Source organism: Scyliorhinus canicula, chromosome 5 (genome assembly GCF_902713615.1).
Source record: "Scyliorhinus canicula chromosome 5, sScyCan1.1, whole genome shotgun sequence".
Classification (NCBI taxonomy): domain Eukaryota; kingdom Metazoa; phylum Chordata; class Chondrichthyes; order Carcharhiniformes; family Scyliorhinidae; genus Scyliorhinus; species Scyliorhinus canicula.
In genome coordinates, this window is record NC_052150.1 from 109,937,291 (window position 1) to 109,961,800 (window position 24,510).

Here is a 24,510-nt window from a genome sequence, read left to right on the forward strand (position 1 = left end):
GAAAAAAAAGTATCTTCATATAAAGCGCCCTCTTTGCAGCTTAAAACATTTAAAATTGAAAAATGACCAGAGCAGCCAGGCCATGAGGATTCCCTCCACAGGGCAACAAATGGCTTCAGCTCTGACCAGGTAGTTGGGGAGTACCTCAAAGCCTGTCTGGAGTGCTGACTCCCTAGTCTACCATGGGGAGGCTGGTCCCAGATACCTGATATTTTTACAATGCTACGGCGATCCGCAGGTTGACTGGAAAATACAAAGGAGGCCAGCACAGTTACTCAAATGTTGGGAATTTTTGGAATTCTCTGTTGAAGAGGGCTACGGATGCTTCTTGAATGAATGTATTCAAGATTCAGATCAACGGAGTTTTGGGAACTAAGGGAATGAAGGGATATGGGGATCAGGCGGGACTTTGGAATTGATACAGAAGTTTACTCATGACTTTATTGAATGGATGTGTAGACCCTTGGGGCGATATGGCCTACTTATTATGTTCTTTTACATTCTGAAAAATTTGGCCAAAATTGTACCAGCATTTAGGAAGCCTGTGGAGCTGGTAAAAGGGTGACCACATTGCTCCTGGCACAGCCGGCATTACATGTCCTGATTGTATGCAGTGCATGTGTCAGCAACATGCAGATTGGGAAAGTCCTAATGCCAAACAGTGCCTCATACTGATTTGCCACTTGATCTGCCACTTTGAACCTCACAGATCCTATTATCTACCCTTTAGTTGAACATGTAGTCTGTCAGCAGCCACGCATCAATCTTGCAAAAATCAGTTGTACTCATTTTATTTAAACCATTTGATGAATCCCAGGCTGGGATTTCCATCATTTTCTATATTTAGTTTTTGTTTTGTGCAACTAAAAGGCCAAGAGGAATGCTTATTTTTTATGTGCACTTCTTTCATTATTTTAAGAATTGCAGCAGTCTTAGAACAGTACAGCCCCTTCGGCCCTCAATGCTGTGCCGAGCAATGATCACCCCACTCAAACCCACGTATCCACCCTATACCCGTAACCCAAACAACCCCCCCTTAACCTTACTTTTTAGGACACTACGGGCAATTTAGCATGGCCAATCCACCTAACCCGCACATCTTTGGACTGTGGGAGGAAACCGGAGCACCCGGAGGAAACCCACGCACACAGGGGGAGGACGTGCAGACTCCGCACAGACAGTGACCCAGCCGGGAATCGAACCTGGGACCCTGGAGCTGTGAAGCATTTATGCTAACCACCATGCTACCGTGCTCCCCATGCTTGACTAGAAATAAAATACTTGTCTCCCCATTTTCAATACCAGACCACTTCTAGTCATTGATGTTGTTCAAAATTCTGCTATCCATGTTCTTGCTCGCATCCATCAGCCTTGTACTCGCTGATCTACATTCAATTTGTTGACAAGGGCTACTCTGCCTTATAGCTGACTTGTATGCACCACTGGATGTATTGTTCGATAAAATTGTGAACTATCTTCCTTAGTTTTGTGGATGTCTTAATTTGGACTAGTTCTGTATGCAGTATACCCGAGGAGCTGCAGCTGGACTGGTAGAACGCTGCTGACGTTCGTTGGAGGAGGCTGCAGATGAAATCTCAGGACCCCTTCAAGCAATTTTGATAAAAGGTCATGGACCTGAAATATTTCCTTCTCCGCAAATGCTGTGAGGCATGTTGAGTAATTCAGCACTTTTTGTCTGATTTCCAGTACCTACAGTGTTTATTTTCATGCATCAAACGTAATTTTATCCCCCATTTTTAAATATAGGTGTGCAAGAATGTGAGATTTATTCAAGGCGCTTTATTTAAGGTTGATCATTTTGTAATTAATACATAACTGAAGGAAATACTTTCCTCGGACCTCAATTACATAAAGGATGCTCAATGTTGTCCGGAACTGAGCAGTTGTTGAATTAACCATGTAAAGGGGTCTATTAAAACATTGACAGGAGCACTTAGAGACCATTTCTGAAATGTTTGTCCTTTTTGCCTGTTTCACTGGATCTGTAGTTTGGAATCTGTGACACTTTCCTTTGCAAGACTGTAAAAGAAGAACAATGGGGTTTCCCCAGGATTGACCATTTCATTATGAGGAAGATCAATTGAATGATGGCAGGTAGGTCAGACCACACATAACTACAGAGATGAACATAGTTTTATTTGTCAGAATGGCAAAGTGGCCTGAAGCTCTAATTTGTGATACAGTGATGACGTTTTGTTTCATGATGACCTTCAGCTAAATTCTTCTATAGGCACAGCATTAACAGCGACCATGAAGGTTCCAAGTGCCCTTAATTTTATTTAGTTGTCACGTGGAACATTAGCAACATAACCAATCAGCTGTACATATTTAACAAGTCACTAATGCCTCGTTAGCTTCAGTAAGCAATTTTATTTCCTTCCCTATAGACAACCAGCAGCAGCAGCATGAGTAATTGGTCCAACCTCACAGAGTGGGGTGCTTCACAAAAGGTCAGGAGTTTGGAATTGCATCCAATGTCTTTCATGCAACCTAATAAACTGACACCAGCTGCATGAATAGGTCACTCTTTCAATGTTCACGGTCTTTGTAACCATCAGTAGTGAATTATGCAAATTCATACTTGCCTCGCAGCTAACTGTCACATTGCTCCTCCGCTCCACGGGATTTGTTGTGCCACCAAAATATCATCCACAATTGGTGAGAACTTGGCTTAGGCAATAAAAGCTACTTTCTGAATCTTTGGTTTATGGAAGATCTGTGGTACTTGAGAACACTAGTTGAATCCCCTGTACCCAATCTGCCTTCCTCATTTTCTCCTTTCCTTCTGACCTAATTTTCTTAATTTCTTCACTCATTACTTCTCTAACTCTCTCTCTTTAGAAATTACCTTGCAAGGCACAATGGAGTGTCTTGTCTTCTCCACATGGATGGTAATCTAGTACGGTACAGAACCCACCTGGTTTTCATTTTATTGGTTTCAGTGAAATGATGCTTAGGGGCATTCTATACTGGGCAGGTTGTGCAGAGTGCTGGGTAACTGCTCATGCAGTGAAAAAATAATACACCAACAGAGGTCAATTTTAGGATTGAGAATTCCCATGGTTGGACACCACAAGATGAGGAACGCATATTGTAAATGTGATGTCTGACTTATGGTTTGCACAATTTTCCATCTATCAACTGGGTAAATGGAAAGTGAGAGGGGAAATGGAGTTAAGGCACAATTAGATGGGCCATGATATTATGGAATGGCAGAACTAACTCAAGGGGCCGAATGGCCTACTCCTGCTCTTATTTATTATGAACTGTGGGGCATGCGTCAATTGCTAAATATTTTCATGGTTCAATTCAGGACACATTTTCATACTCTGGAATTGTGTCTTTTTATGGGAGGAATGTCACGTAGCTTGGCAGCGAGCTGGAGGTCGATGCTGAAGTCAGTGGATTGTCAACTCTCAACTCCAACTTGGAAAGCTGGCACAAGATGTGTGGCAGTCAATGTTTTGTTACTCATTTGTGGGGTGTGGACGTTGCTGGCTAGACCAGCATTTATTGGTCATCCCTGGTTGCCCTTGGGATGATGGTGGTGAGCTGAATTTTTAAACCACTGTAATACATGTGATATTGGTACACCCACAGTTCTGTTTCCAAGTCAGGATGGTGTGTGGCTGGGAGGGGAACTACTCAGTGTCAGTGTTCCTGTACATCTGCTGTCCTTCTCCTTCTGGATGATAGTGGTTGTTGTTTTAGAAGGTGCTTCCCAAGGAGCCTTAGTGAGTTCCTGCAGTGCATCTTGCAGATAGTGCAGACTGCTGCCACTGTGCATTGGTGCATTTGTGGATGGGGTGTGATGCGACCATCAATTCACACTGAGACACGAGATGGAGTAAACTGTGGCTTTAATTGGTGTACAACTGACCCTGCCTGTGACTGCACGATACTGAGGGCGGTCTCGCAGGATCGCAGCACTTATACTCCCTAAAGGGGGGCGGAGCATAGGGTGGAGCCCTGTATATGCTCCTCATCTCCCCCTGTGGGCAGATCCGCACAGTGGCTCACAGATGGGGCCCACAGGGACAACTGTAAGGTACAGTGTGAATTACCAGTTACACATTCACCACATTCACCCCCTGTTAAAAAGTCAAGTCCGGCGGGGGTGACAGGTCTACAAGTTCAGTCGGTCCGGCACCCAGATCGTGCGTTGCGTCCGACAAAGCACTGGTGTTGCAGCCGTTTCGGATGGCTGTGGAAGGATGTTCGTTGCGGGTCTGGGGGTGGACTCCGGGGATGGCACTTCCTGAGCTTTGTTCCTGCGGACTGGTGTGCAGGGGGAAGGGAGCATGAGAAGCAAATACGTGGGGGGACGCGGGGCGCGGGAGGTCGGGTGGGGTGTAGTGTGGGGGGTGTATCGGCGGTAGTGGTGGTAGAGCCTGCGGGTGCCAGGTCCCGGAGGGAAACGGTGTCTTGCCGGCCATCGGGGTGTTCAACATACACGTAGTGGGGGTTCGAGTGCAGGAGCTGGACCCTCTCTACCAGGGGGTCGGTCTTATGTTTCCGAACATGTTTCCGAAGGAGGACAGGGCCCGGTGTCCTCAACCAGGATGGAAGGGAGGCCCAGTGGTAGTTCCCCTAGGGAAAACAAATAAGCGATCATGAGGAGTCTGATTCGTGGCCGTACAAAGGAGGGACCTAATAGCATGGAGCGCATCGAGGAGGACCTCCTGCCAGTGGGAGATCAGGAGATTCCTGGACCATAGGGTCAGTAAGACGATCTTCCAGACCATCGCGTTCTCCCCCTCCACCTGCCCGTTCCCCCTGGGATTATAACTGGTAGTCCTGCTCGAGGCGATGCCCTTGCTGAGCAGGTACTGACGCAGTTCGTCGCTCATGAAGGTCAACCCCTGTCACTGTGGACATAGTTGGGGGAACCGAACAAGGTGAAGACGCTGTGCAGGGCTCTGATAACCGTGGGGATAGTCATATCGGGGCATGGGATGGCAAAAGGGAAACGGGAGAACTCATCTATAACGTTGAGAAACAGGGCCGGCCCAAGGTACCGGCAACTTGGGCAGTCGCCCGGGGCGCCATGTGCTAGGGGGCGCCAGAGACTCGGGTCCCGCGCATGCGCAGTTGGGCCGGTGCCAACCAGCGCATGCGCAGTGGCCGCCTTCCCCCAGGGCAGCCCGCCCCTCGGCCCCGCCCGCCCCTCGGCCCCGCCCCCCGCCGCCGCCTCGGCCCGACCCGCCCCCCCCCGCCGCCTCGGCCCGACCCGCCCCCCCGCCGCCTCGGCCCGACCCGCCCCCCCGCCGCCTCGGCCTGACCCGCCCCCCCCCCACCGCCTCGGCCCGACCCACCCCCCCCCGCCGCCTTGGCCCGACCCGCCCCCCCCCCGCCGCCTCGGCCCGACCCGCCCCCCCTGCCGCCGCCTCGGCCCGACCCGCCCCCCCGCCACCTCGGCCCCGCCCCCCCTCAGCCCCGCCCCCCCCTCACCCCCCCCCTCACCCCCTCCCCCCGGCTCCGTCCCCCCACCCACGGCTCCGCCCGCCCCCCGAAGGGCGCTGAAGTTCAGCTTGCCCGGGGCGCCAGCAACCCTAGGGCCGGCGCTGTTGAGAAAGTAGGTGTTACGGTTGCTCGAAGGGAGGGCCCTTTGAAATCAATACTCAGGCGTTCAAAGGGCCGGGATGCCTTTACCAGGTGGGCCTTGTCTGGTCTATAGAAGTGCGGTTTACACTCACCAGGCAATTCCTGGTGATGGCTTTAACCTCCTTGGAGGAGAAGGGCAGGTTGCGGGCCTTGATGTAATGGGCGAGCCGGGTGACCCCCGGATGGCAGAGGTCATTGTGGATAGCCTGTAGTCGGTCATCTTGCGCGCTGGCGCATGTGCCGCGGGACAGGGCATCTGGGGGCTCATTGAGCTTTCCAGGACGATATAATATATCGTAATTATAGGTGGAGAGTTCAATCCTCCACCGCAAGATTTTGTCATTCTTGATTTTGCCCCGCTGCGAGTTGTCAAACATAAAGGCAACCAACCTTTGGTCGGTGATGAGGGTAACCCTCCGACCCATGAGGTAGTGCCTCCAGTGCCGCACGGCTTCCACAATGGCTTGGGCTTCCTTTTCGACTGAGGAGTGTCGAAGGTTCGAAGTGGAGGGTGTTCGGGAAAAGAACGCTACCGGCCTGCCTGCTTGGTTAAGGGTGGCAGCGAGAGCGACCTCTGATGCGTCGCTCTCCACCTGGAATGGGACGGACTCGTCTACTGCATGCATGGCGGCTTTGGCGATGTCCGCCTTAATGCAGTTGAAGCCTGGCGAGCCTCGGCTGACAGTGGGAAGAGGGTGGCCTTAAATAGTGGGCGGGCTTTGTCCGCATACTGGGGGACCCACTGGGCACAGTATGAAAAAGATCCGAGGCACCTCTTGAGGGCCTTGGGACAGTGAGGGAGAGGGGGTGCATATGGTCAGGATGGGGTCCTAGGACCCCGTTTTCCACGACGTAGCCGAGGATGGCTAGTCTGGTAGTGCGGAAAACGCATTTCTTCTTATTGTAGGTGAGATTGAGTTTTTGGGCGGTTTGGAGAAATCGGTGCAGGTTGGCGTCATGGTCCTGCTGGTCATGGCCGCAGATGGTGACGTTATCCAAGTTCGGAAAAGTGGCCCGCAGCCCGTACTTGTCCACCATTCGGTCCATTGCTCGTTGGAACACCGAGACCCTGTTTGTGATGCAAAAGGGACCCCGGAGGAAATGGAAGAGGCGGCTGTCTGCCTCGAATACCGTGTAGTGGCGGTCCTCCGGGAGGATTGGGAGCCGGTGGTATGCAGATTTCAGATCCACCGTGGAGAACACGCGGTACTGTGCGATCTGGTTTACCATGTCCGCAATCTGGGGGAGGAGATACACATCAAGCTGCGTGAACCGGTTAATGGTCTGACTGTAATCAACCACCATCCGGATTTTTTCCCGGTTTTGACGACCACCACCTGAGCTCTCCAGGGGCTATTACTGGCCTCTATGACTCCTTCACGCAAAAGACGCCGGACTTCGGATCTGATAAACACCCTATCCTGCAGACTATACCTCCTGCTGCGAGTGGCCACTGGTTTGCAGTTGGTGGTGAGATTAGTGAAGAGTGGAGGGGGGGTCGATTTACAGAGTTGCTGGGCTGCATATAGTGAGTGGGGGCAGGGGTCCGCCAAATCTGAGTGTTAGGCTCCTGGGGTTGCACTGGAAATCCAGTCCTAGGAGGAGAGGGGCGCAGAGGTCTGGAAGCACATAAAATTGGAAATTAGTGTAATCGGCGCCCTGTATTGTCAGAGTTGCAGTAGTGCACCCCTGTATTTGAACTGAGTGCGACCCCGAGGCAAGGGAGATTGTTGCTCTGTCGGGAATATTGGGAGCGAGCAGTGCTTTACCAGATCCGGGTGAACAAAGCTCTCAGTGCTCCCAGAGTCGAACAGGCATGGTGTCTCGTATCCGTTGATCCGGACGGACATCATGGAGATCTTGAGTTGCTTGGGCCGCGACTGGTCCAAGGTGACTGCGCTGAGTTGAGGGTAGTAGGTGGTGTGGTCGGCGGCGCTGGAGCGGCCCCGCGATGACTGTCCTTGAAGGTCGTAATCTTCGAGTGGCATAGCGGGCGATGGCCAAGATGGCAGCCCCCGTTGATCACACATGGCGGGCGGTGAGGAAGATGGCGTCCAAGGTGGCCACCCCCATGGATCACACGTGGCGAGCAGCGAGGAAAATGCCGCCCAAGATGGCGGCCCCCATGGATCGCACATGGACGGCTGCGTGGGGGAGGATGGCCAAGATGGCGGCCCACGTGAGTCGCACATGTTGTGTGGAGGTGGAGTCGGCAGACACGCTGCCACATTGCGGGGTCTGCGGGCCTGAGAGTCGGAGGAGCGAGTGTTCGAGTTAGGGTTTGAGTTTTTTGATTTAGTCAAGCAAACCTCAGTGAAGTGTCCTTTTCGCCAACAGCTGCTGCAGCTCGCATTGCGGGCCGGGCATTGCTGTCAGGGGTGTTGGGGCTGGCCGCAAAAATGGCACGATAGTTCTCTGTGGTGGGCGGGTGGTCACGCGGCGCAGGCCTGGGGCAGCCTTTGGTCGGGGGTCCACGATGGGGTTGCGTGATTGGCCGGGAATGCAGTTAGGCTTTGGAAAGCGACCTCCAACGAGGTCGCCAGTTTTACCGTGTCCTCCAGGTCCTGGGCCCCTTTCTCAAGGAGACGCTGCCGCACATAATTTGGTCGGACCCCCACAATGTACACGTCTCGGACGGCGAGTTCCATGTGCTGAGTGGCTGTCACGGCCTGGTAGTCACAGTCACGTGCTAGGGCTTTGAGGTTGCGCAGATAGTCATCTAGCGACTCCCCAAGGCGCTGGCGACGAGTTGTGAAGAGGTGTCATGCGTAGACTTCATTCACGGGCCGCACGTACAGGCGGTCAAGTATCGCGAGGGCCTCGGTGTAAGAGTCAGCTTCATCAAGTTGAGTAGAAATACGATGGCTCACCCGTGTGTGAAGAAGACTTAGTTTCTGTTCATCTGTAATGGAGGAGGTCGTCGACGCAGCCAGGTAGGCCTTGAAGCATCGAAGACAATGCAAAAAAAAATTCCTTTGCCTCTGCGGCCTGTGGATCGAGTTCAGTCAGTCAGATTTGAGAGCTGATTCCATAGTAGTTCTTTAAGTCGATTAAATTGATGCGACCATCAATTCACTCTGAGACATGAGTTGGAGTAAACTGTGGCTTTAATCGGCTTACAACTGAGCCTGCCTGTGACTGCACGATACTGAGGGCGGTCTCGCAGGACCGCATGCGGCACTTATACTCCCTAAAGGGGGCGGAGCCAAGGGCAGAGCCCTGTATATGCTCCTCATCTCCCCCTGTGGGCAGAGCCGCACAGTGGCTCACAGATGGGGCCCACAGGGACAACAGTAAGGTACAGTGTGAATTACCAGTTACACATTCACCACACAGGGTGCCTATTAATTGGGCTGCTTTGTCCGAGATGGTGCCCAGCCTCTTTTTTTTAATAAAAGTTTTTTATTGGGTTTTTCAAACATAATATATTTACAGGTGTACACAAAGAAGAGAAAAAAACAGAAGATAGCACAAACAAGATAAAAACAACAACTGCAAACTCATGTAAATAAAAAGTAGACAATCAAGGTGTGGGGAGGTAAAAACTGGGGAAGTGAATATACATCGAGATACTGAAGAGACAATTGCAGTATACATGTCTTGTGTAATCTTCCGGTTTTTTTTAAATAAAGAGAGTACATACAACATCAGTAATAAAAACTAGATCTGGGGGGCCGGGGAGCCTGGGTGGCAGCCCTGATGCTGCTTGCGTCTCCCAATCGGTTTTCGCTGTTGTGCGTTTGCCTCTGCTTCGGCCGTTCTCCGTTTCTTCTTCCTGTACTTTCTTACTCTCTGTTGCTGTGTTCGTCATGGTCATTGTAATTTCCTGTGCTCTCCTTCCAGTGTGTGTGCCCTCATCTTTTCCCCCCTTCTGGTTCCCCTCTATTGTTCTTTGCTCCCTGTCCTTCCTTCTTTCCCCCCTCCCCCCTCCCCCCTCCTTTCCTCCCCCCCCCCCCCCCCCCCCCCCCCCCCGTCGCTCCCTGCAGTTCATCTTTCTTTTCTATTGTGTTTAGCTACCGCTTCTTGCATTGTTCCCCACCTCACCCCCGGGTCTTTCCCGCCTTCCTTCTGTTTTCTCATGTTTTGGCTACTTTCCCCTGGCTCTTGGCTACTTGATTATTTATCAGCTTGTTTGTCGCGCACAAACAGGTCCCGGAACGGTTGGGTGAATGGCTCCCATGTTGTGAAGAAGCCATTGTCCGACCCTTGGATGGCGGATTTGATTTTCTCCATTTGAAGAGATTCTGATAGGTCAGACAGCCAGGCTGCAGCTGAGCAGGATTCTACGGTGGGTGATCAGAGAGGCAAGGACGTCCGCCCTCCTCCCCGTGAAGAGATCTGGCTGGTCTGACATCCCGAAGATCGCCACTTTCGGGCATGACTCCACCCTCACCCCTACCACTTTGGACATTGCCTCGAAGAATACCCAATACCCAGACTGCCCAATACCCAGCAAGTCTGGGGTAAGATCAGAACATGTGGGCATGGTTGGCCGGGCCTCCTTGGCACCGTTCACATCTGTGCTCCACCTCCGGGAAGAACCTACTCATTCGGGTTCTTGTTAAGTGGACTCCATGTACCACCTTTAGTTGCATTAGGTTGAGTCTTGCGCACATGGAGGTGGAGTTGACCCTATGCAGTGCTTCAGTCCAGAGTGCCCACCCTATTTCAAGCCTCAGGTCTTCCTCCCATTTCTTCCTCGTTGCGTTCAATTCAATGTCGGCCCTCTACCAGTCGTTCGTACATGTCACTACAGTTTCCTTTACCTAGAATGTTTGCGTCAAGTGACTCCTCTCGTAGTGCCTGTCGTGGTGGTCGTGGGTACGTCCTTGTCTCCTTCTGTTGGAAGGTTTTAAGCTGCATGTACCTTAGTTCGTTGCTGCTAGCTAGTTGAAAAATCTCCGTCAGTTCATCCAGTGTTTGTGACCTGCCATCAGCGTAGTCAGTGTTCCCCCCGTCTTGTCTCCACTTTTTGAAGGTGGCGTAGGTAACCGCTGGTACAAATCTATGGTTGTTGCAGGTGGTGCTTTGTTGGACAGGCTGAATTGCTGCCGCAGTTGGTTCCATGTCTGGAGGATGGCTACCGCCACTGGGCTGCTGAAGTGTTTTTTGGGTGGGGATGGGAGTGCTGCATATCATGACATTTCTTAGGTGGGTGATGACTCGGGATCTCTTCACTGGGCAGTTGAGTTCCTTTACGTTCCAGGTGGCTATCCTGGTTGGGGGCTTCTGTCCCCCTGTTCCTGTGGGATTACCCATACTTACCTGGTGGAGGCACCCCTGCCCTCCCGGGGTTTCCCGCTGTTAGGGGGCCGGCCAAGATGGTCGCTGTCACTGCTCTCTCCATGCAGTCGGGTCCCTAGGCTCCGGGTTTTCCCTTTGTCCAGTGGGAACTCAACATGGCCACCCACAGTGCGTTCACCATGTGGATCTGCCCCTGCACTCTGGGGTCTCCCTTTGTCCAGGGGGCACCCAACATGGCCGGCCACTGTGCGTCCACCACGTGGATCTGCCCCTGCACTTCTCTTAGAGACCATACTGGGTGGTTGCTTGCAGTGCTTCTTTGTTCCGGGCACCTGGTTATGGCCCTTTGTAGCCTTGTTGCTGCTCTCGTTCTAGTCCTATTTCTCCCCCGCTCCCTGTGCCCCCCGATCCCTTCCTTCCCCCCTTATCTCCCCCTCCTGTGTTCCCCTCTTTTGCCCCCTTCCCCCAGCTCCTATCCCTGTTTTCTCCCTCATCCTTGTTGTGTGTTCCTCCCCCCTCCCCCCGCATATAGCGCCGCCCCCCCCCCACCACCCCCCGCCTCTGTTGGGGGTGCGCCTTGCTCTGCTGGATACCCCCAACGCTAGCTTTCCTGCTAGTGCGGTGACCCCCTCTCCTGGGAGTTACTGTCTTGCCTCTCCCTCGCCCACTCTCTGTAGTTACTGCCCATTCTTTCCCCGCCGTACCCTACACTCATCTCGCTTGCCACTTTGCTTTCCCGTCTCCGCTGTGCTTGTTCTTTCGTACTAGATCACAATCTCCCACATGGAGTGGTCCCTTAGGTAGTGGCTTGCCTTTTATCATTCAGGGTGTGTTTTGTGGGGGGAGGGGGGGAGGGAAGGTGCTTCTCAACACCCCCCCCCCCGCCTCCCACCCATTGTCAGCTCGTCGGCATGCGTTGCCCCTTGCCAGGGGCCCTTTATTGCTTCCCCTGCTGTCGCTGTTCCAGCCCGTATTCCATGATAAACTTGTTTGCCTCAGTGGGGTCTGTGGAGAAATGTTCTTTGCCTTGGTGTGTGATCCAGAGCTTTGCTGGGTACAGCATACCAAAGCGTACGCCGTTCTTCTATAGGGCTGATTATGTCCAATTGAACTCAGCCCGTTTCCTGGCCAGGTCTGCCCCAATGTCCTAGCATATCCTAATTTTGTGCCCTTCCCAGCGGCAGTTCTTGGCCTGTTTGTCCCAGGGCAGAATTCTTTCTCAGTTATTGTAGCGGTGCAGTTTGGCTCTTACTGCCCTCGGTTGCTCCCCTGCTTTGGGTTTCGGGCGCAGCGACCGGTGTGCCCTGTCCATTTCTGGTGGGTTGGGGAAGGTTTCATCCCCACTAAGTTGGCCAGCATCTCGGCTACGTATACCGTGGGTTCCCAGCCTTTGATCCCCTCTGGTAGGCCCACAATCTGCAAGTTTTGCCTTCTTGAGCGGTTCTCTTGATCTTCAACTTTGCCCGTCAGACTGCCCTGCGTCGTGACCAACCTCGCCACCTTGTGCTCCAGTACCACGATCCGATCGCTCTGGTCAGTTGCGGCCTTTTTCAACTCTTTAATGGTCGCCTCTTGGGCTTCCAGTCACTTCTCTGCTCTGGGTGAGCTGTTTTTGAGCCAGGGTCTCGGCCATCCCTGCCTTCACCGCAGCCTCAATGTCCACTTTTACCTCTGCCTTTATCTCCTGCTGGTGCTCCCTCAGCACCTCGGTGAAGGATTTCTTCAGTTCCCCCATGATGCAGGAGGGATTTGTTCCTGTCTGTCCCGCTCTTTATGTTTCGGCGAAATTTGCGCTCCGCCGCCTCGTGCGCCGGTTGGCTCATCTGAGTGTGATCGCCCCTGGCCCCTTCTACTCCTGTTGTCTGTTCTGCCTCCGGTTTGGCTTCCTTCAGGCATTTATGCTTATAAACCCTCACTTCCTTCCTTCCTCTGTCCTATTAAGGTCGGGGAATGGATTGCTGCGTCTTTTTGGTGAATTATGTTGAAAAGTGGCTGTTTTTGGGTCCACGGGAGGAGAACCACCTAACCTGCGACTGCTCAGCACATCGTTGTCACCGGAAGTCCCTTGGTGCCTAGCCTCTTGAAATGTCTGCTCTCATCCATGATTAAATTGGTAAGTATTCCATCACACTCCAGACTTGTGCCTTGCAGGTGGTGGCCAGGCTTTGGAGCCACACAAGGTGAGTTACCCATTGCAGGATTCCAAGTCTCCGATAAAAGTAAATTACTGTGGATTTACTGAGAATCTGAAACAAAAACAGAAAATACTGGGCAATCTCAGCAGGTCTGACAACATCTGTGGAGAGAAAAGTGAGCTAACGTTTTGAGTCTGGATGACTATTTGTCAAAACTAGAGAGAACTAGAAATGAGTCAGATTTATACCGTAGTTGGGGGGGGGGGGGGGGGGGGGGGGGCGTGGAACAGTGGGGCTGGATAGGGGGCCAGCGATAGGTGGAGTCGTCGAGGACAGAAGACAAAAGGAATGCAAATGGAGTGATTAAGGCTAAAAAGGGTGCTGATAGTGACACATCAAGAGATTAGAATGTGTGGGCAGCACAGTGGCGCAGTGGGTTAGCCCTGCAGCCTCACGACGCCGAGGTCCCAGCAATTTCCTCCCTTGCCTCCCGCAATATTCTGGGGTAGATCCCATCAGGACCTGAAGATGAATCTACTTTAATGCTGTTTAAGATGCCCAACACCTCCCCTTTATTTGTATCAACATGACTCCGAATATCTACACATTCTACCCTATACTCCTCATCCACCAAGTCCTTCTCTTTGGTGAATACTGAGGCAAAGCATCTCTCCCATTTCCTCTGCTTCCATACATAGATTCCCTTCAATATCCTAGAATGGACCAACCCTTTCTCTGGATACCCTCTTGGTCTTTACATATGTATAAAACACCTTAGGATTTTTCTTAATCCTGTTTGCCAATGACATTTCATGACCGTTTTAGCCTTCCTAAATCCTACCTTAAGTTCCTTCCTACTTGCTTTATATTCTTCAAGGGCTTCCTCTGCCCCAAGCCTTTTAGACCTTCTTAATGCTTCCTTTTTCTTTTTGACATGATTCATAATAACTCTTGTTATTCAGTTTTCCTTATACTTGCCACCCTTATCTTTCGTACTCTTAGGTACACGCCGGTCCTGAATTCTAATCAATTGACATTTGAAAGCATCCCACATGCCAGATCTTGATTTTCCCTCAAACAGCCTCATCCAGATCCTGCCTAATGCTGTTGTAATTAGCCTTCCCCCAATCTATCACCTTTACCTGAGGACTATTCTTGTCCTTTTCCATAAGCAGCTTAAAATTTAGAGTATTATGATCACTATTCTCAAAATGATATCCTATTGAAACTTCCGTCACCGGGCCGGGCTCATTTCTCAGTACTGAGTTGGGCTACTTACTTATTGTTTCAAGAAACCCTCCTGGATGCTCCTTACAAATTCTGCTCCATCCATGCCTCTAGCTGTAAGTGTGTCCCAGTCAATATAGGGAAAGTTAAAATCACCCACCACAACAACCCTATTGTTTTTGCATCTTTCCAAGTTCTGTCTGCATATCTGCTCCTCTATCTCCCACTGGCTGTTAGGCGGTCTGTAGTAAACCCCCAACATTGTGACAGCAACTTCCTGTTCCTGAGCTCTAGCCATATTGCCTCACTGCCTGAACCCTCCAAGGTGTCCTCCCTCGGCACAGCTGTGATATTCTCCTTAACCAGTAATGCAACTCCCCCACCCCTTTTCCTTCCCCTCTATCCTTCCAGAAGCATCTAAATCCTGGAATGTTTAGTTGCCAATCCTGTCCCTCTTTCAACCAAGCTCCTGTAATAGCAACAACATCATAATTCCACATACAAATCCAAGCTCTAAGTTCAACTGTTTTACCTGAAATACTCCTCACATTGAAACTAATGCACTTCAGCCCACCAGCCCCGCTGTGTTGGCCAACCACTCCCTGCCTGCTCTTCTTCGTAATCTTACTGGCCTTAGTCTGCAGCTGTCCCTCCGTTATTTCCCCCGCTGACCTACTGGTCTTGACCCACCCCCTATCATACTCGGCAGTTCAGTCTGTTTCTCTGCCTTCCACTGTTCTCCTTACTAGCTTTTGTTTCTATCCCCTCTTTACCATCCTCTGACTTCCTGCATTGGTTCCCATCCCCCTACCACATTAGTTTAAAGCCTCCCCAACAGCGCTAGCAAACAACCCCCCCCCCCCCCCCCCACCCCCAGGTTTGTAATATAAAACACAATTGCCGTTTATTCAGAACAGAAATAAAAATGAAATATGCAGTAAGTACAACAGATTAATGGCAAACTAACCTACTAACCTCCCCTTTTACTGTCCTACCCTCTACCCACACACACACACAAGATAGACAAACACAGATGGGTGGAAAGGGGTAAAATAACAGTTGGGATTAAAGAAAGATAAGAGTCCTTGCTTTTGATATTGAAATCTTTGCAGCAGGCTGTCCTCCCAGTATGCTGATTGATCGAAGCAATTGTAGTACACTTGGTGATGGTCTTCTTGTCGAAGCATTCATGCAGTCCTCACAGGCAGTAGGATTTTTTCTGGGAGACATTTTAGCCTCTATTGAACTGGGCCTTCAACTATAGATCCACCTTTGAATCTCCTCTCTTAAGATGTTTTGCCTCGCATCAAACCCAGCTTCCAGCCCAAGTTTTAATCTCAATATTTTGCTGTTTCAATAAAATGACATCCAGCCTTACTGTGAAGAGAGAAGAGGTCTTACATTGGATTTTTAGAGAGAATTCATCAGAATTTTGAGAGAGAAACAATTGGAGCTCCTCAATCCATGCTTCAGAATCCAATGTGAAACAAAAACTAGTCTTGGTTCAAAATCTCCTCGGAGGCAAAATATCCAATCAAAGCCCAGCATTTCAAGCCAGTTTATTGGCCATCAGCCAAGTCAATCAAATTGAGGCATCACTGATCTCTCCAGTTTGTATTAAAGGCAAAGCCTGCATTAAAATCACAGGCCCATTAATCACCCATGGATAAAAATTGTAATAGCAAAAAATAAAAAAAGGGAAAAACAGGAAACAAACAGGGTTTAAACAGGAGGATCCTTATAGTTTTTGAACCAGGGCTGCAGTGAGGTCAGGAGCTGAGTGAACGTGGCGGAATCCAAACTGAGCATCAGTGACCATGTTATTGATGAGTAAGTTCTGCTTGATGGCTCCTTCTATTTCTTTACAGATCATTGAGAGTAGTTTGATGGAGTCATAATTGTCCAGGTTCGATTTGTCCTGCATTTGTGTACAGGACATACCTGGGCAATCACATGGAGTAAATCAAATTGGCTAAAGACTGGCATTTGTGTGCTAGGGATCTCCGGAGGATGCCGAGATGGATCATTCACTCAGCACTTCTGGCTGAAGATTGTTGTAAATGTTTCAGCTTTATCTCTTGCACTGATGTGCTCGGCTTCTCTGTCATTGAGGATGGGGCTATTTGTCACATATCCCTGAATATTTACTTCCTAGTTTTGATCTCCTTGTAACAACATCTCTGTCATGGCTATTTGATCATGTCCACTAACCTCAACTTGTGCCGTTAATTCATTTATTTTGTGCCAAATGCTCCATGCATTTAAATAAAGAGCTATTTATTGTGCATTGTGAGCATTTTTTCCCTTTTAGAACCTATTTGTTGCTGGTTTTTAATTTTGTACACTTTGTTCCTTCCTGTCACACTGTGTGTATCATTACCTAATTAGCTGCCTTGGAATGCTGTCATATACTTTTTGCTTTGTCAACCTACATATTCCCTCTACAGAACCGGCCCTCCTCTATTTAGTTTAAAGCCCTGTTTACTTCCTTAGTTATGCGGTTTCCAAGAACGCTGGTCCCAGCACAGTTCAGATTCTGGCTGTTCCAATGATACAGCCCCCACTTCCCCCAGTACTGATGCCATTGCTCCATGAACCAAAACCCACTTAGAATCGTGGAAACCCTACAGTGCAGATGGAGGCCATTCGGCCCATCGAATCTACGCCCATCCTCTGAAAGAGCAGCCTACCTAGGCCCACTCCCCCGCATTATCCCTGTAATCCCATAACCCCATCTAATCCTACCACCCCATCTTTGTGACCCTCAGGGACAATTTAGCATGGCCAATCCAGGGAAGAAATAACATTGGAACACAGCTGGCCCATCCCACTGATGAGCAAAAAGTGTTCAGGGAAATATTGAACATCAGGCCTTTGATTCACTTTGTTGCCCCACAGATGACGGAAAAAATAGAGCCAAGAGCGGGAGAGTGGCCCAGATTATGAGCGGATCCAGTGTTTGACAGTGACTTCCTGCTAGTCCACATCTAGGCTGTAAGTGATAAGCATGAGATCCTGATGCTTACTAGCAAGAAGGGGAGACATTGCAGCCAGACATAAACAACCTGGAGGAAGATCACAGCAGGGGTCGGTAGCCTTGAGATCAACAGAGGGCATGCATCCCACATGCACTCACAGGCTGGGGAGCAGCAGGAAGTGTTCACTCCTGCCATCAACTGACTCAATTCCAATTCGAGGGTGGTCTAAAAGGCTGACCTCAGCAAGGATCTGGTCTCTGCAGGCAGAGTGACTGAATCTGGCTGCTGTACCAGAAAAGGCTCAATGACCTTCTGAGATCTGTATGGGTGGGTGCATCACCATTATGGAGATGAACATATTTGGATGGATGTGGTCAATTGTAGAACTGTGTCCTGTGTGTTGCCCAAGTGTGTAAGGCGGCATGATGCTGACATGGAAATCTGCACACCAAATGGGATTAAGAAGGGGGGTGGGAACTACCACACTTGTTCGCTGGAAAAGAGGAGAGAATAAAGTGTGACTCGGGGAAGCAAACAATTGCCCCACTTTTGAAGGCATGATTATAGCATAGACTTACCATTACAATCTCCCTCTTTAGTTGCAGGAGGAAAGTAACAATGCTCAAGAAAGTAGGAGGGTTTGAGGAGGTGTCCCCAATGTCACCATCCTGACAGCCATCAAGGAAGAAGTCCTGGAATGGGCTGACAACCAATGAAGAAGGGCCATAGGTCAAGGCGAGATAGACGGAAGGCCTCTCAGATAGTGAGAATTGATCTTCTAATTGATACAGTCATCCCTGCCTGCAGAGAGTAGACCCCTGCTGAGGTCAGCCTTTTAGAGCTCCCCTGAATTGGAATTGAGTCAGTTGATGGCAGGAGTGAATACTCCCTGCCTGCTCCCCAGCCTATGATTGCATGTGGAATGCATGCCCACTGCATACACTTACAATTTACACCATAATTGAGTTTGTGGCGGCTTCAGACAGGTGAGCAGAAGCGGTGCCCACTTTCAGTCCTGTTATCAGGAACCATGCTCTTTCTATTGAATTTCACCCCCCATGTCTGTCCAGCCTTGTTATCTTCTCTCTTATAAATTGTTAGTCTGCTCATAATTCTCCTTGAAGAAATTTGTGGCCCTACCCTGCAGATAAAGGATCATATGTCGTTTCCACTTTTGTTGTACCTCATTTATTGTGTGCACAGGTTAGACAGGATTTCCCAAGACTAATGTATGCCCTTTGATAATTTTAATCACATAAATTAAATTGATTGGAAAGAGTAAATGTAATATTCAGTCTTTCAGATACTTTTGTATGGATTGGCTATAACTCACTGGTGATTTGAAAGTCAAACATGGATTTGAACCATTCCGTACAAAAAAATTATGGATGATTAAGGGGGGATTACAATTACATGCAGAAAATTGTGAATGAGCCCTTGCTTGGAGGAATATGTGTTGCTATCAGGATATCAGGATAAATGGCGGCACAGTAGCCCAGTGGTTAGCACTGTTGCTTTATAGCGCCAGGGTCCCAGGTTCGATTCCCAGCTTGGGTCACTGTTTGTGTGGAGTCTGCACGTTCTTCCTGTGTCTGCATGGGTTTCCTCCAAGTGCTCGGTGTCCTCCCACAAGCCTCGAAAGACGTGCTGTTAGATGAATTGGACATTCTGAATTCTCCCTCCATGTACCGGAACAGGTGCTGGAATGTGGAAACTAGGGGCTTTTCACAGTAACTTCATTGCAGTGTTAATGTGAGCCTACTTGTGACAATAATGATTATTTAAAAAAATTATGTGTTAAAACTCCAAAAGTGTATTCACTCATCTTTTACTTATATTTCTAACATAGACAAATTGTTTCTACCAATCACACCATTTCCAAGTGTGCAACTCATCAGAGTATGTACATCGCCAACTTCCAGCTGGTGTTTCTGGAGCTAGTTCTGATTAATATATCATTGCCTCGCCAATTCTCCAGTTTTCTTCAGATAGCACAATTTAATCAAAGAAATCAGAATAATTAACGAAAAGGAGATTGTTAAAACAAATTAGGAAAAAAAGATAGAGAATAGATGGAACTGCTCATTCCGTGGGTTTTGTTGGAACAACACTCGAGCACCGTCCTGGGCTTTGTGGTGGGATCACCAGTTACTTCTCTGGGGAGTATCCTTTGTCTCCGTGTAGCCATCTACCCAACGTATCTAGAACTGTAAACATTCCTGGTGCCTAGGAATATCTGAGGTAGGATGTGGTATGGCTGCTTCCAAGGTAGCTTGCACGCACATGTATGATTCTTTGTTTGTGGTGTTACAATGCCTGCATGGATACAATCTTTGACCCTTACACCCATGGGGAACCAGCCATGGCTGCAAAGCCTCTGCACTTTCCATTTGACTCGTATTGCCTGTTCAAGCTGACTGCCACATTTAAGACCAGAGGCATTGGGTGATCCCCCACATCATTAGAGGCTGAGGCATGTCATATAGAAATATGACTTTCATAAAGGAAATATCTCCGAAAATATTGTTGCTCCATTATTTGCAGGTCGTACATTCAAACCTTGGGAACTTGGTTCACAGCCTTCACCTGTATCTGTGTGCCTACTGCCTCCACCCTTCTGCAGCTCCACTCTTCATCTATTTGTCCACCTTACTACAACTCATGTCACCCCTACTCTTGAATAGCCTTTTCCATCTTCTCCTTACTGGAGGAGGTGCTTCCCACACAATGCCCACAGTGGACTCTGTTTCAAACCACAAATGGTGTAGTGCTCAAAGATGACCAGAAATGCAACTTTTCAGATCCTTGGAGGAGGAATAGCCCTGGAATCTGATCAGAGATTAATGAACAGCAAAATGTTCACAAATAACTCTCAGCAGCACTTCCTGCTAAATTCAAGCATACCCACTTGCTGCTTTTATATCTGTCTTTTCGGCAATTCCTATTTCCACAGGCTGTGTTTCCCTTGCACCCACCTGACTTATGGCATTGGAATTGTTTTCTTGCAGCCAATTTGGTTGTCAAGTAGTTTAATTTGTGTTTCAGTACTAATTTCAAAACAGCAGGCAAGCTATTCATTTCTGACCCATCCGTTTATTACTGCCGACCTTTGTGACCTGACATCATGTGAGGATTACGGTAGTGCTGCTTTAATAAACCGTAACATAATAAAAAATCCTACCTGCATTAAACTTCAACAGTAAAAATGGCATCACATTGAAAAGTTGCTGCATTATGTTCATTTTTAAACATTAATATTATAATCAATAGTTAGTGTACAAAGGAACCAAATTTTCTCTATTGTTTAGTTTACCCCAGGAGACTGTACTTGAACGTATTCATTGTGTACCAGTGCACATTGTATTTTAAGGTTGAAAATATATGAGAACAGAATAAATTAAAGAGAAAAATATTTAATTATCAAGTCTCAAGTTGTTGCATCTCTACTGCATAGAATGACACAGGTTTTCAAATATTGTTTTAAGCAGACATAACAGACAAACATTTCTCCTTCTAGATTCAAAGCCAAAGATATTCAGGTTCCGATGAATCAAGTTGATTTGTTAGATCTTACTGTTCGGTTTGAGACTTTTCTCTGTAAATCTTCTTATACCAGATGTCGGAGACAGGAGGAAGTTTCAATCTGTGTGAAGCTCAATCTTCAAATATTTTGATATTTTCAACATGACAGAAATGAGCCATTCATTAACTGAAATAAAATTAGTCAAATAAATCTTGATTGACATGTGTAGGTGAAGAAATACTCTACACCGCTAATGTCACTTTCACCAAGTGGTTGTTGAGTGTTCTGTCTGCCTTAGGCTGGAACTGAATTAGAAAAACATGCTGATCATACATCATTGAACTGCCTGCTAGAGAGGACCGACAAGGAAATGTCTATTCATGATAAATGATGGTCCTTGGGATGTTTGATCTTGAAAGGCTAAAATAGGCTTGTTTCTGATAGTTCCAAAGGCAACTGTTCACAATGTTGCTAATCCCCACATGCCACTCAAGACTGGAGTGAGGTGGGGGGTTGCCGGAGGGGGGTTGGCAGAGAGGGGGCTGCTGGGAAACAATGCTGGGTGGGATCAGAATGGCCTATTTCCTATATAATTCTAAATGGCCTGCCGATACTTGATTTGATTTTGCACGGATTTAATCTTGATGAAGTTCTTCTGTTCTACAATCAGAGTACTCAAGACTCTCGTTATCTCAAAATTGGAATGCAGAGCGTCCGCTTTTCTGCCTGCTTATTTGCCAATGGGTCCAATATGGCAGGGGGTGTACACATGCCTATCCTACACCAAAAGTGTACTATCTACCATATTGAATCACTTCCAGAGGATATGTATTGAAAGCATTCAATGCTCTAAATTTAGTGGAATTATTGATGGTGAAGGTCAGTGTTTTTGTCCTTACTCCTCTGAAACTGACAACAACTTCTGGAGCCCTCAAATGTGCAGTTCAACACAGAAATTCACTAGTTGCTGTCAATGATTCTATGTAAGAAGTCTGACAACACCAGGTTAAAGTCCAACAGGTTTGTTTCAAATCACTAGCTTTCGGAGCACTGCTCCTTCCGCAGGTGAATGAAAAGGTAGGTTCCAGAAACATACATATAGACAAAGTGAAAGATGCAAGATGATACTTTGAATATCAAAATGAAATAAGATGGCACAGTAGTTAGCACTGCTGCCTCACAGCTCCAGGTACCCTGATTCAATACCAGCCTCTGGTAACTGTCTGTCTGGAGTTTACACACTCTCTCTGTATCTGCACGGGTTTCCTCCGAATGCTCTGGTCAGTTTGCTCCCACAGTCCAAAGATGTGCAGGTCAGGTGGATTGGCCGTGCTAAATTGCCCTTCGTGACCAAAAGGTTAGGTGGGGTTACTGGATTCTGGGGATAGGGTGGAGGCAAGGGCTTAAGTAGGGCGCTCTTTCCAAGGGCCAGTGCAGACTCGATGGGCTGAATGGCCTCCTTCTGCATTGTAAACTCTATGAAATTCTATAAAAAAGCAGGAAAGTGGTTAATCTGACATTTGAGCAGGGCAATGAAGAGCAACAATGATCAAGCAGGGAAGATCGGGATAGTTGAGCACGGAAGAGCGGGGATGTTTCAGCAGGGAGGTGAAGAGTGGGGCAGAGTTTCAGGAAGTGAAAGCAGCCACTCCAAAATGGTGCTAATTGAGTCATGTACCACCTCATTGGCCCTGGTCTGAAACAATGCTAAAAGGAAAGGAAACCGAAAGTCCAGCACCAAGTGCCCATATTGGCCCCCTATTCACCACACTACAGAAAAACAATGTTGAACGAGACAACTTAAATTGGGAACTTACTTCTATTAAATTAGTTGCAGATGTAGCACAGACTACTATGTCGATGAGGAGTTGGCAACATTTAGGCATGCAGAGGGCTACTTCCTGACTCAACCCTCCAGTTATATCAGGTCCTCCCTCCCCCATTTATTGTTCTAACAATCGGTATTCCCGTTGATGCTGAGGTAGGTTAAAACATATTAGATTTCATCTTATTGATACATTTGTTCAGGTTAAGCTATCAAATGGTGTTGTGCATAGCTTAGTGATGAAAAATCTTTATTTGTATGTATTTTTGGAATATTGTCAAAAAGTCATTAAGTTGCCATTTCTTTAAGTGTCAAAATATAGAATGTAGCTTTAAGAAAGAACATAGAAATTTGAACTTAGTCAACTCTAACTTACATGCAAAACCCTTTTTGCATCTTTAAGTCTTGAACTCTAATTTCCCAGTCTACCTTAACTGTGCTCATTGTCTATTTCACAACAGTTATAGCTGGGGTGTATTTGCATATTTGGTCTCCAATGAACCAAGCAATAACAGCAACAGAAGCCAAAACTCTGATCTGATTGGCTGGGATATTGGGAATTGTAAGTAAAGAGTAAGAGTTAAGGCTAGTTCATTGCAGGAAGCCAGAAGCACGTTTCCCCTTGGTCAAGAATTGTAAATATAGGGTACACACTAATGTTAGACTAGTGTAGGAAAACCAGAAACACACTTCCCATTGGTCAGGAATTGCAAATATTTGGGTGAAATTAACATGTTGTGTTGACACAGGTACACAAAAATGCTAACTGCAGAAAGGGTATAAAAGAAAGTACACTTGTCAGGGGCCTTTTCACTTGCCAGGAGGTAACTGTAACCTCAGGGCAGTTGCTAAGGGGGGAATTACCAGGAGAGAAAGTTAAGGGTCAGCAGTACGACATTTGCAAGGAAGATTAGCATTTAAAGAGGAAATTCTTAGTCGATGGGTAATTGTCATTGGTTGGGATTGCCATATGAATCCAGAAGTGATTACATTGTCAAAGGTTGGGGATTGATGTAAGAATACAGAAGTGGCTAATATAATTGTCACTGTGTTGAGAATTGCCAGAAGAATCCAGATCAGTATCAGATTCTACTATTAGGGCTGAAGTAATTGTTTTAAAGAAAAGTGACTAGTCTTTGATAGGGACCTACTTCCAGCCAAAAAGAGAGAGGGAGAGAGAGATAGAGAGAAAGAAGGAAAAAAGAGCGAGAGAAGCAAATGAATAATTGTAAAATACAGCAGTTAATACAGACTGGGAAATTAGAATTGAAGTCTTAAAGCTGAAAAAAGGAGTTTTGCATGTATTTTAAAGTTGATAAAGTTAAATCTCAAAGAACATTCATTGTGAGTCAAGAGACTAGTTTCAAGGAACCAAGAAGAAGTCAAGACCCAGACGCTCCGATCTTCACGGAAAGACAGTGGGCTGGATTCTCCAAAATGGGGCTATGTCCCCATGTCGGCGTAAAAACACTGACGTTGCACTCCCGAGTTTCCTCCGAAAAATAACAGTCGATTCATTCACCTGCAAGGGGCGAGCAGGGATCTGGAGTGCTTCACATAGCTTTAGTTGCGGATACGAGCCTCCGCACTTCCAGATTCGAGTCCACGCATGCGCACGGCGGCGGCCTCCAGCGGCCATGCCGAGCACTATGGCATTGGCCACCGCGGAGGCAGCTGGAAGATGTAGGCCCCTCCTGAGCAGCCGCGCGCCCAAAGATCCGACTGCACACAAGCACTTCCCAGCAGCCCATTAGGCCCTCCCGATGCCTGATCCCCCCCCCCCCCCCCCCCCCCCCCGGCCAGGGCGGCTGCGGACTCAGTCTGCAGCCGCCACGTGAGCATCCCGACTGACAATGCCATATTAGTTACACGCTGTCAGGAACCTGACTGGTCGGGCGGAGGATCGTTGGCCGGGCCTCTGGCAATGGCCCCCCAGCCACGCAGAGAAATTTG